Source organism: Sardina pilchardus, chromosome 5 (genome assembly GCF_963854185.1).
Source record: "Sardina pilchardus chromosome 5, fSarPil1.1, whole genome shotgun sequence".
Lineage (NCBI taxonomy): Eukaryota > Metazoa > Chordata > Actinopteri > Clupeiformes > Clupeidae > Sardina > Sardina pilchardus.
The window spans coordinates 35,411,158-35,425,025 of record NC_084998.1 but is presented as its reverse complement, the minus strand read 5'-3'; the positions used below and the strand labels follow the sequence as shown (position 1 = coordinate 35,425,025).

The 13,868-nt window shown below is 40.6% G+C and overlaps 1 protein-coding gene across 2 annotated transcripts in view; it reads left to right on the top strand.

Moving 5' to 3' along the window:
* The first annotated feature begins 1,289 nt into the window (after positions 1-1,289).
* Positions 1,290-13,868, top strand: part of ei24 (EI24 autophagy associated transmembrane protein) — a 39,094-nt gene continuing 26,515 nt past the window's right edge. Inside the window, exons 1-2 of one of the 2 annotated variants that reach the window (XM_062537381.1) lie at positions 1,311-1,440; positions 11,613-11,761. The gene's annotated coding sequence lies outside the window, so the exon portion shown is untranslated. Of the gene's footprint in view, positions 1,441-11,612; positions 11,762-13,868 lie in introns of both variants that reach the window. The other variant, XM_062537380.1, reaches the window with a different exon arrangement.

Sequence of the window (13,868 nt, the reverse complement as noted above, 5' to 3'; positions counted from 1 at the left end):
AAAATATATTTTTTCGAGAAGTCTATATACTCTAGATGTGATAAAAATGTGCACTGAGATATCTCCCAACTTCCTCCAAATCACTATACCCTAGCTGTAATGTATTTTGCATTACATTGAAATGCATTGATTTTCAATGGACAGCTATAGAGATTGAGAACGTGACGTAAAACGCAACGCATTTTGGGAATAGGTGGCCCAAAATTAAGTTGTTTTACTGACGTGCGGGAACAACGAAGTGCAGTTGTCGAAATGCCGTTTACCTGCTGTGTTATAAAATTCAATAGAGTAACATGAAGCTTATCTTTTACAGTTTTCCAGCGTGGAAAAATAATAGTATACGTCATGTTTCAGAGGTGACAAAAAGGCGAGGAATGGCTTGGATAGCAGCACTAAGGAAGCGCGAGATTATAACTGTTTTTCACACAATTTTTTCACGCTTAGTTTTCATTATTATCATGCCAGATCATAGACCCAGACCCACTAGTTTACATGGGCTGGCATCAGGCGAGCCAAACCTACCCATAATTCTTTGTGTTTTGATGACTTTGGTCACATGTCTTAGCGATCTCTATCGGTTATGGGTCTAAAGTAGCCTTGTAAAGTGTATTCAGCTATCTAACCCATACATTTTCTAAAAGCCCAGACTCTCTAGATGTGATATAGCAAGAGTTGGGATTTGACCCACCCACTTTCAGTCCTTTGCCTCTATCCAATCCTATATTATGTAGGTGAAAAAGTCTATGTGATTCATGAAAAGCTATATAATCCATCTAAACTACATATTTTCTAAAAGCCTATATGGCATCTACATGTGATATAACATGGATTAAGACATCCCATCATCCCATACTTGCATAGGCTACACCTATACCTACACATTGTGAATTGTGAATTGTAGCCTACTGGGTATGGGTATGAAAGCCAGTAAAAATACAACTAAGCTACCACTTAGAAAAGGTTATCATACCAAAACATATCTCTCAGGCATAGATGATTAAGAAAATCATTGCTAGATTTTGCCACCTTTGGTGAGACCAACTTCTGCTCTGGCCCATGGACTCCCTATGATCACAACATTTCTTCAAGTCGAACAACACGTCTAACCAGCATGCACTGCATATGACGCAAATTACGTTTCTGTTTGTATTCTACTGCATGCGTTTGCGGCAGACTTGACATGTCGAGTGAGCCATAGACATAGAACCTTTCTTTAGGTCTATGCATAGAACGCGTTCTATATCTATGGGCTTTCTGCTTTCACTGTTGTTCGCATAGGGTTGTTCGGTTGTTCTCATAGGTTGTCCCATTGATATGACGCACATCCTCGTCTCCGGTTTGTCTTTCGCCTCCAAGAAGAAAAACATCCGGCGAAGAACCATCAGCAAGACATCAACAACGGCATTAATCTGAAAACTACTCACGTTAACGTTATACGTGGTAAGTTAGGATACAGTCAGCGCATATGTGAAATGTAATCACCTATATCGTTACAGTGTCAAGTTGGTAAACGTCTTTCTAATACCTTAGCTATCCAGTTATTGCTCGTCACGTTAGCTTGCTAACCGACATTAACAAAGATGGGATAGCAAGCTAGTTACATTAATGTAAAGTAGTAATATCTTTTAAGTGGCGACGTTATGCTCAACAGTGGTTGCTTGGAGGACGCTTACCTAATACTTCAGCATATTTGTCCTGGCAACAGTGTGCAACAGTTTGCCAAAGTTAGCTTGATACCTGAATATGTATCAGAACGGACAAGGCTGTTATCAACTGGAAAGCTAGCCACTCAGTTTAAGTTTCTCCAATAGCATTAGCTAGATATCTGATTTTTTCTGGCTTTAGCTACCAGCACTGCATAATTTGTTATCACAGAAACAAAATTGACATCAGTTTTAGTGACATGCTCAGCAAACAACAGAATAACACCAACAACACCCACCCGTCATTGTAGGCCTATGCGGACACGTTAGCAGGACACGACTTACTATTAGCCCAATAGTTAGGCTGATAAGCAAAACAGTGTGCATTTTATGACTAAAGCATGATAGTTTCACCATATAATCTTCACCCCTTTAAGTTTAATTTCAGCCGTGGAGGCACTTCAGATCTGACCTTTGCGCCCTAGATATTTGCTGTACAATATAGAACTAAACATCTTTGAGGAGTAAAATATTTTTACAAGTCATTCTAGAATTCTACTGTGAAGATCTAGAACTTACATTGACATTACATGTGATTTCATTTTTCACCTTTAGGCCTAGACTACTGCTATTATGCCTATAGATAGATAGATAGATAGATAGATAGATAGTAGAATAGATGGTAAATAATATGATTAAGTGCAATTTAATAGGGAACCCCCTCTCAAAAAGCACAAGTATTTGTCTCAGCAATGTCCATGATAGCACAGATAGGTTATGTCTACCCCGATGTTTTGATGATCAAGGCTTACTATGGTAGCTACCATAAACAACATCATGCATCCCTCCTGGTGGCCGTGGCAGCCATTTTGCTTTTCACCATAGCCACATAACCATTGTAATTAAAAATAAATAATACATAAACAATCCATCCAAATGTATGCAAATCCACAATATCAATTTTATTTCAGTTCCCAAATAAGTCTTTTATGCTTAGAAAAAAAAGTCTTTACCTATCTCTATGCCTCATAACGAATTGTCCAAACATCGAATGTTGACCATGTATTCCTTTAACTTTGTGCAGAAGTGAAATGTTCATGCTTTAGTCATAAAATGCACAATACTTCTCATTATGTGAGCTTAACCGCTCCACTATACACTAATCCAGCGAAACACGGAAGTAACACAAAACCGCCATTACTGCGTGCCTGGCTGCTAAGAAATTAGCCCGTTGGTTCCATAGGCGGCTGTTGCAGAAGTTAGCTGTCATTAATACACGTCTTAATACCTTATGGTGTTAATAAATTACCTTCATTGGTAAGTTTTGGTACAGTCTGACATCATTGATCCAATGTTCCCTTTCACCTGACATTTTCATTCATTAGCAGTCCTCTTGTTAGACATTCTCTGACAGGATGTTTTCATTGAAAAGCACAGACAAGTGTCACTCGTCACACTCGCAGGCACGCAGTAATGGCGATATTCAAGATGGCAGCGCCCATAAAGTTCGCGCTGGATTAGTGTATAATGTAAGTTAGTGGGGATGACATTTTCGATGCTGAAAATTGAGTCGGTTCGCCTTTCTTTTCTTGTTCTTGTTTTCATTGGTTCATGTGAGCAGCATCCTGGCCTCCCCTTTGACATAACCTATAATTCCAACTCTTTCTCCGCATCTTGTATCTGGCATTTGCAACAATTATTTCTCGCTCACTCTGTAAAATATTCCTAATTATAGAATACACACGGAAGCACGGGAACTATTGTCGGAAGGGACTACGGGTAGACAAAATCACATTTTTAAACCACTAACATTGCTCAAATCAGCGCCAAACCTCATCAGCAACTTGCTCTAGGTGTCTACACTAGGTGTCTACACATAAAACGAAGCACCAACAACTTGGTTCACGAATCCGACGTTTATAAAAGAAGACTGTTATGGACACCCCTTCCAGCACCTCATGAAGGAAAGTCCGTGATTATCACGCAATGCTCCCGTGTGAGATCTCGTGTGACGTTTCTGTGCTTCAGATAGGGTTGCTGTCTCGAACTAATTGTAACTGTATACAAACTAGTCTACACATAAAACGAAGCACCAATCAGTCTGTAAACGTTGGAATAGAGTGTGGATCGGGCCGATTTTTTCTGTCCGTGACCGACCCGAGCCCGACAGCGCAGTGATCGAATCCGACCCGAACCCGACAGGCATTAAGATATTTGTGTCCGAGTCCGACCGGGCCCGACACAGTTCAAATCACACTATTTGCATAGGCATACTAATGACACGTGGATATTACTTATGTGGAAAGTCCGATTGTATCAATCAATTGAAAAGCATTCGGAAACGTCGGCACAGATAAGCGGAGCCATGGCCGCACACACACGGAGCAAGAAGTGCACACGTTAGAACAAGAGGCCGGGCACAGTTATGTAGGCTATGTCTACATGCTATGACTTTCCTCTCTCATTTTTGATGATCTTAAACTCTCCAGAGGCTTCTGTTTGCAATCTTCCATGTAAGCACGGCTCACAACTGCACTTAGGCTACTGTGCGTGTTTCGTTGTCGCATACAATAGAAAAATCTCGCGCACAGGAGGAAATATGTTATGCTGTTAGGATCAGGAATCAAGATAATCAGGATAATCTATTACAAACCTATCACAAAAACGAACATCAAGTGAAATAAGTTGTTTTTCATTTTAAATTTCAAATGTCTGATCGCGCTGATGTGTCCGGGTCCGACCCGAGCCCGAACATGAGTTCTAAATATTTGTCCGACTCCGACTGAACCCGTCGGGTCCCGTCGGGCTTCCGTCGGGTTTCCATGCTCTAGTGTAGACACCTAGAGCAAGTTGCTGACGAGGTTTGGCGCTGTTTTGAGCAATCTTAGTGGCTTAAAAATGCGAATTTGAAAGCGTATGGCTGTAGGCCCTATGCTAACCCACTGTTTGCTATTTTGGGCTGGAGCTCTTGCCCGTGCTAGCTCGGTACTGCGTGATCAATGAAAAATGCTTCTTCCGTGGCTTAGTTGATGTATTTTCATTCAGAAAAACACAGTTTTTTCAATTTCCGCCAAACTTACGCTTTAATGCTGTCATTTTGGGTACTATTGCGCTAAAAACGCCATATATAATGCTATAAGGGTAGATAGGGTAACATTTTAAACTTTTATGTATCACCACAACACTTTCCCAGTTATTCACTTACATTAGGACAAGATTTGTTTGTATGACAAGTTGTCTGAAATGTAATGTTTAAATGTGCAAATGAGGCTTAATCTACTGAAATAGGCATTCATTTGCACAAACTTCTAATGTACAGTGGGGAGAAAATGTATTGTTTATTAGTCACCTTTACAATGAGGTACAGCTTGTAAGCATTGGGCTCCCATGGAGTGAGCAACAAAAGCAAACGTGTAAGTAGTGCCAACAAAATGGCCTGTTATGCTGTTGGAATTCACCTTTGTTACTTCAAGCATTGACAATTGCACTCTCCCACAGAAATGAGGAAAACAAAACATGTTGGGCATACATTCGTTCATTTTATACTCAGTGTCAGGGTCCTCAGTAGCGTGTAGAGGATCCATATGCAGCCACAACAGCTTGGCACCTTCTTCTCATGCTGGTCACCAACCTGGCTACATTCTGCTGTGGGATGGCATTCCATTCCTCGATAAGGATCTGATCAGTCAGCCAACCTGGTTCTGTTGGTGACTCTGGCATGTACAGCACGCCCAAGCTGATCCCACAAGAGTTCAATTGGGTTGAGGTCTGGACTCACGTCACGGCAGGCCATTCTATCCTCTCCACTCCCAAATTCTGGAGGTACTCTCTGATGGTCCCAGCTCTATGGCGGCGAGCGTTGTCATCCTGGAGGATGGCATTTGGTCCAATATTCTGTAGTATATGGAATTGCCACTGGCTCCAGAATCTCATCCCGGTGTCTAAACTCACCTGGTAGCACTTGAAGCTAGAGATGCACCGATTGCAATTTTTTGGCCAATTCCGATTTCCGATTTTTCATAGAATTTGACCTGCCGATACCGATTTTAGCCGATTCCGATTTAATTTCTTCTAACCACTTTACAACACAAACAAAGAGTTATTTTCTAGCCTATATTTTATTTAATACAATACAACATGTTAATATAGAACTGTAATCAACTTATCAATGACTGGTAGAAAAATGTGAATAGACAGATTCTTCTTCAAGTCTTCTTCAGCTGCAGTATTCCCAGTGTGGGACATTCATTTCACACATACTAATAGAAATGCACTGTAGGAACACTATTTTTTTCTTCTCACATCCAATAGCCTATCCAACTGTAAATATCTTCAGAATACTGATAACTGGAAAGCTTGGTGTACATAGGTGCTACATACATAGGCTGAGATGTTGGAAAATGACAACAACAAAAAAACCCTAATTTTTAGAAGCCTTGAAACACAGCAAATGACTTCCATTAGCAGTCCACACTCTTCTTTGAACTTTAGCGATTGCTTGCGGATACTAAGGAAGTGTCCATATTTGGATGGCATAACGTCATGCAGGAGAAACACAGCTTTCCAACGATACCACGCATGATATGTTTTGTATCACGGTCGCGGTAGTTTCTGACGCATTAGAATGCTAACTTTTGGCGAATTTAGAAGAAATATACAGGCATGATCAGACAAAAGGTAATGAAATAAACCTCTAAATGTGTAAATCGGACTTAGTTGTTGTAGTAGTGTGAAAGAATACACGATAAGTTGGCAAACCGAAGCAAAACTATGTTTATTCCTGCCGTGTCTCGCCTTAAGTTGAGTATAAAGGCTATGTCGCTGCATATTGATAGCGCTTGTGGTTCAGCTGTGGGCACGCAATTAGCGGCAAGGACGGGCTTTGATGAGCGCTGTAACCTGAAGTGACAGTTTAGTAAATTCCACGCAATATGGCAAAGCACAGCATTCGCTGCATAGAAAAACTCAGTATTAGCGCTTTATCCTGCCCTGACTGTTGGCCTTTGCTAGCTTCATCAAACTTTGCAAACTCAGCTGTGTGATGTTGTTACAAGTACGTGCGAGTGCATTTGACCGGCATAAAATCGGCATGTCTCAAACTGACTGGCCGGTCGCCGGTCATGGCCGATCACGTGAAAATCGGCCGATTCCGGTCACCAGCCGATCGATCGGTGCATCTCTACTTGAAGCCCAAAACGAGATGTCTGACAGCAGAACCCTATTACTAAATCAATATTTGTCCATTGATAGAATTTGACATTTATTTTGCTATTGTCCTTAAATTTAGCCATACCATGCTATAGTTATTGTTATTATTTAATTAATTGAGTGACTTATTTGATTGCTATTCTCATTTCACTGTTTTATTTCTCATTAGGTTAGTGCTTAAAATTATTGTTTTATTGATAATATTGCTATTCTCCCTATTTTGTAATTGTTAACTGTTTATTTAATTTGTATTGTTATTTATTTGTATGTCGCTTTTGACAAAGGCGTCTGCTAAATAACCATAACCATAACGATAACCATAACCATACTGGCCATTTTGGCAGATTTTTGGCACTACTCAGACATTTGGCTGTATTGCTCATTCCATGATTGCATTATGCTTACAAGCTATACCTCATTGTAAAGGTGACAGATCAACGATAAAAATGATATGAAACACTTTACTGGTTGGTATTACTAAAGGGGAGATATAATGGGCCAAAGTCAAGTTTCCTTAATTTTTGTGAGCGGTTTATGTTATTCCCTTAATTAAGACCAGTTGATACACATCTCACATTTCAATGCGTGCACTCACTGGCTCTGGCGCACGGCGCAACTTTGATAGCACTTAGCTAGCCCAGTGCATTCATTAGGATCCAAAGAGAGATGAAGTTACAAGCGACCAAACACCTCCATGTTTTCCCTATTAAAATACAGTTACACGAGTAGTCACACGACCAAGTATGGTGAGACAAAATAAAACGTGGTGCATTTGTAAGTAGGTAAGAGGGATAACTATATTGTGTGGCGCAGTAGTATCCTCACTCTTGCACTTTCAGTTTCACTTTGGAGTGAGGGTATTACTGCGCAGAGTCTAAGTGCTCCCAATGTTATTCCGCCACAAATTTTCTTTGTGATTGAAGAATGTATCGTAAATAAATGAATGTCCTTCCTAAATAGGGAACCTAAGTCTCCGCCCCTTTCTGTCGGTCCACTGGACCTGAGATCGAAAAAAAAAGAGAAAGATAGATGGAGAAAGATAAATCATTTTCTAGTCCCGATCGTCTTGTGCCATGAATTACACATATGATTTTTGTCAATTTTAAAGACAAATTTTCATGTAAAGACATTTGCAGTTCATTTCCTAACTAGTGAATTACAACATTGTGAAAGATAATAATTCCCACGACTACAAACACATCAGTCGCGTTAGTGACGTTAGCCGAATTCATAGCAACCGGCACCAGCAACAAGTCTTATTTCAGCGTCCCCCCTTGCCGGTGAAAATACCATGAGTCAGAGGATTATACACACCAAATAAGTTGTATTCGTCCATAGACTGTACATAAACTAACAATATTTTGACCATGTTATATTCAAATTTGACTGACCTAAACAATGTAGACTATTGTACAGTCTCTGCTCTGTTTCTATGGAAGTTGCAAGAATACGTTGTTAAATGTCGTCAAATCATTACGCACACGCATTCAATTAACGCTCATACCACCGTTGGCAACCCTAGTGCTATGGCATGATTAGCTTTTCTTGAGCGCTAACGTAGTTACTTTTAAAGTAACGTTAATGTCAAGTCCAACAATGCATTTCATGTTCTAAAAGCTTGTAGAGTAGGCTACTGTATATCTACACAACATTGAAAATCTTTGGTAACGTTAGTGCAACTCATACGAGCCCTAACACACTGCGCACAGCCCTGATCTGGACATTGTGTGGCTCCGTAGTTGACACTGGCGTACCTACATTAACATATTTTTCTACGTTTTTTGATGGAAATATTAGAATGGCATTCCATTGTGCTTCGTGTTGCGTACGCATCTGGTGGGCGTCCCTCTGTTACGCTTGACTCGTAAATTACCACAACATGAGTTAAGTCTGTGTGCAGTTTGTTCGTGCCGGCCGGGTTAGTGGAGCTGTGTTATGTAGCCGTCAGCTAGCCATTCCAGCAACAATAAATGTTAACAAATACAATACACAGCTGTCTCGCTGCCAACATGAACTGCTAACCAAGTGGAGAAGCAAACTTCAGAAAATAGTCAACATGGCCTCAAAGATTATAGGGAAGCCACAAAAGCAACTGAGCATAATCTACATAGAAAACACCATAAGTAAAGTCAGAAAAATCATCAATGACCCCTCCCATCCATTATACAGCCAATTTGAGCTTCTCCCCTCAGGTAGGCGCTATAGGGTGCCTAACACCAGTAACAATATTTTTAGAAATTCTTTTGTCCCCAATGGTATCAGGGCGATAAACAGTGCAGGGACTCTTACTGGAAGTACTTCAGTTATTTTTTAAGTCAGTTATTTATCATATTTATTAGCTAGCCTAGCAATGCATGGATTGCTTAGGCCTATTTATTTATTGATTTATTGACTGGTATTTATTGACTGGCCAGGCTCGTCTGTTTTTCATACGATATGCAGTGCTTCTGAAATTGAATGTTGCTTGACTGTCCTGTATGTTGTATGTTTTATGGTGAAACTAAAAACGAATTTCCACTTTGTGGATAATAAAGTTTTTTGTATTTTGTATTTGTATTGTTGTAAACAAGCACGAAAAAACTGCAGAGAGCTAGGATAGTTGGCGAGCACTACCGAAGTGCACTCAGCTCAAGCTGCACGACACACTACACAAACTACATTCGACCACCTCAGGCAAGCAGTTTTTCAGGGCTTTGTGCCGGGCTTTTTTGGTTTGAGGAAGTGCAAACTGTTTGTTTTGTTTTGTTTTTGTGACTCGAGTGTTTTGTTTTTTTTTACTCACGTCTTTGTGGTGATATGTCGACGCCTAAATATGACTTTGACGATATTTTGAAGTCAGTTAGTCGACGTCATCGACTCCTCGCTACAGGCCTATTTGTACACTCAACCTTGGTAGATTTGTCCTTCTCAGAGCATTCATTCTCTTCTCAGAGAGATCATTAAGAAATTCGTCGATGACATACATTTGTAATTGATTAAACTATTGTAGGTTGCGTTGCGTAGTGTGAGCCTTAAAACAATTCAATGAATTTAATTTCACTGCGTGGCAACAATTAAACGTTTTTACCAGCCGGGGGAAAAGTTTGACGCCATTCTCAGTTACCTGCGAGTTTCCTCTCTGATTTTAGTATAATTTTAAGAGTGACTTAGTTTGCTGCAAACAATAACGTGTATGGTTATGGATATATATATTATGCTATTTAGCAGATGCCTTTGTCCAAAGCGAAGTAGGCCTACAACACGGGCATAACTCAAACGTAGCCTACCACTTGAATAAATAGTGGTCGGTGCATCCTGTAACGTTATTTACTAAACTAGTAAATAAGAATCTCAATACGAAGAAAAGAAGCAGGAGCTGTTAGAAAGATTATACCAGTCTGGTGATAGTAGGCTATGTCGTGACGGAATGTGATATGCTGGTTTCAGTAAATGTATAAGGGCAGGCTGGCAGCATATCATCTCAATGAACTAGTAGATCCATTGGGTCATTTTCTCAGCTCGTTGAGCATCGCATATCCTTCAGGCTAAATTCGAGTTGATGCTAGGTTGAAACTGAGCGCAATCAAAACGGAAACTCGCAGGTACTGTAACTGAGAATAGCGTCAAATATTGCCCCTGCCTGGTAAAATGTTTAATTGTTGCCACACAGTGAAATGGATTTCATTGCTTCAAGACTCACACTACGCAACAAACACGTTGAAGTTTTGTATTTTCATTGCATTTTACATTTAAAGGAGAATTCCGGTGTGAAATTGAGCTTAACTGTACCGAAACATGTTAAGGTGTACTCACACGTGTTTTAGACGCACTTTCACTCACCCCCAGCATTCCGAACTCCTCCGTTTTCAGCCTAGCTTACAGTAGGCTTGAATCTATTAGATTGGGCATTACGTAGCCTATGCAGCTAAATAGCTATTTTTAAACCATTAAAAAGGTTCCAAGTAACTCCACACTGCATTGGTTGACTTCTGAGGGTCCTGACATTTAAAACGAGATACTTAGAACTTTGGAAGTGCACAGGAAGTTTATTAAAAAAGACTGTTTATTCAAGCAGTACCTTCATAGAATCTCTCCGCTGGGCGCCATCTTGTGGTGAAGTCGCGATAAGTCGACTGACGAGCACAAACGAACAGGAAAGACAGGGGGACATATTGCAAACATTTTGAGCTTTGTTACTCATCATGTTCATGTAGACAGTATAACTATATATTTCCTATGGAATTACTTTAGCAATATGTTCCCCTGTCCTTCCTGTTCGTTCGTGCTCGTCAGTCGGCTTATCGCGACTTGATTCCAAGATGGCGCCCAGCGGAGAGATTCTATGAAGGCACTGCTTGTAAACAGTCTTTTTTTAATAAACTTCCTGTGCATTTCCAAAGTTCTCAGTATCTCGTTTTAAATGTCAGGACCCTCAGAAGTCTACCAATGCAGTGTGGAGTTACTTGGAACCTTTTTAATGGTTTAAAAATAGCGATTTAGCTGCATAGGCTACGTAATGCCCAATCTAATAGATTCAAGCCTACTGTAAGCTAGGCTGAAAACGGAGGAGTTCGGAATGCTGGGGGTGAGTGAAAGTGCGTCTAAAACACGTGTGAGTACACCTTAACATGTTTTGGTACAGTTAAGCTCAATTTCACACCGGAATTCTCCTTTAATAAATAATGAATTGTAATTTAAAAATATTAATGATTAATCGATAGTTGATCGTTAATTCTCCCAACGATCGACTAAGAAAATTTAATCGAATGCCCATCCCTACAGACGAGCCAGACCCAAATCAAGATGGGATAAACAGTTGTCTTTCAACTTCCCTCTCCACGCAATAGGATAACGCTACAACCAATCATCTTCTTGTTTTCAAGTAGCAGGATGGGGAATTCATACTTAACGGTCACAACTTATGGTCGCAGGTCAGTCGTCATTATGTTAAACCCATCCCCTGACTCTATACACAATGTTATTGGTCCGAGAGAGGTTTAATATTTCCAGTTCGCAAGCCAACGGAGAGTTGCTACACTACCCTGGCTGCCGCTAGGGTGCGTCTAGATTTCTAAGCTACAGATGGTACGGGTTGAGAATGCTCCTTTCTTTCCCGCACATCGGGACTCCCGAAGCATCGGGAAAACTGCAACCGCAAGGGGGCAACATAGACCGCCCTAATAATATGAAGGTTCGGCTCATGGAAAAACCCGAGGACACCGCGCTGGTGACAAGCGGAGAAAAGAGACATGACGCTCGGCATGTTAGATTGCAGTTGCAGAGTTTTCGAATGTTTACAGCCTACCTCACAGCTCTCTCACTCGACGTAGCCTATAACTCAGTCAGTCCAGCAGAGATGCCAGAGCAACGTTTTGGTATATGGAGAGGGAGAGAAATGCTCCGCATATCCGTCTCATTTACAGTAATCATTAAAATGAAAGTGATGACTGGCGAAATTAATCAAACGACGTTTCAATAAACCATTGTTGAAATGAATGAAAATGGTTTTAGAAACATATAGGCCTATCAGAAGGAAATAGCCTTCAATTCAACCTGAAATACTAAGGCAACCTTAGATTAATTCATGAATTCATTACGGTTACAAGACCGCATTTCCGTGAATAGGCTATTATTGTCAACGTCAAGGCGAAGACGAAAGAGATGGACAAGATGGACATTTTGGCAACATTTACATGCTAGGAATACTCAGAAATGTGTAGGCTATTTTAAAACGGAGGCATGTTCATTTTAACCGGCGACGCTGGGTAGCCTACATGTACCCAGCACTTGTTATCACAGATTTTGTCCCCACCACTTTTGACGACTGAAAATAAAATGTATTTAACCCTCTAACCGCCCAAGGCGCCGTACGGCGACAAGCAACATCACTAATTAAAACAGACGGTAGATCCGAGTAGGGTGACAAATCGCCTTTGTACTCTCCACCACTAGTTGGCAGACATCCAGAGCTTCGATTCAAGCCCAAATTCGAGTAAAAAAGTTTTCAGGAAGTGCCTGTATTACTCGCGAGAAACAAAAAAAAAAGACGCATTTCCTGTTTATAACGCGGAAGTGAAATGCGCGATCGCGTTTCACAAATTGAAGCAGAAAAACGGCAAATGTTAAAAAACAAAGTCGTGTGTTATGAAGTCTTGGGTCTGTAAGTCATCTACTCTGATTCTGAAGGAGAATATCTGCCTTTTGGAGATTATGATCGGTCGTTCATTGGCAGTGACAGTCAAGATGCGTCTGTGAATGGAGGTGGGTCTCTGCGTGTGTACGTCAGTGTTTACCTGCAGCAATGTTGACCAAAGGGTTCAAATAAGAATGGTGTGGTTGGTGCCAGTGATAATCATGATGATAGTGTCTGTAATTGACATGGTACAGACAGCAGGTCTAGTAAAAATAGGGCTCTGAAGAACTACAAAGTCATCCGCGATAGGAACTGATTTGACCAGGCTACTTTATTATATGTGACCTTCCACGGCGAAATCAGTCACAATGTCCAAATTTTCAAAATCAAAGTTATTACGTTTTCAGGAAGGGGCATAATCAACCTTCAAAACGATACCTATATCTAATGAATTGAACGTCATATTACTGAAATATAAACATTCAAAGGAGTTGAGTTCATCCTGTCATGCCAATAGAAAAACGGAGAAATCTGCCTCTGAAGTTAACCGTCGGCTCAACACTCACGAACGCTTTGTAAGGTCGCCGCTATTACAAGATTTACGGTACTTGTATCAACGACACAGCACACGGATGGCTTGGTGGTTGTCAATGAGTGCAATTACCGTAAATATTGGAATAGAGCGGCAAAAACGAGACGCCTCTAACTTCCTGCTTCCTCTAACTTTCTCACCTCAACAAACTCACGTTTTTAGACTACAAAAGGTCAGTTTTTCGGCGAAATGTATTCACGGCCGTACAGTGTAGACCTCCCACTGTTTCAAAACACTTACAAAAAAAATTCCACGATTTTAGCACAAGTGACATAAATAGCCATTTTTCTCAGAAACGCCTGTTGCGACAAGC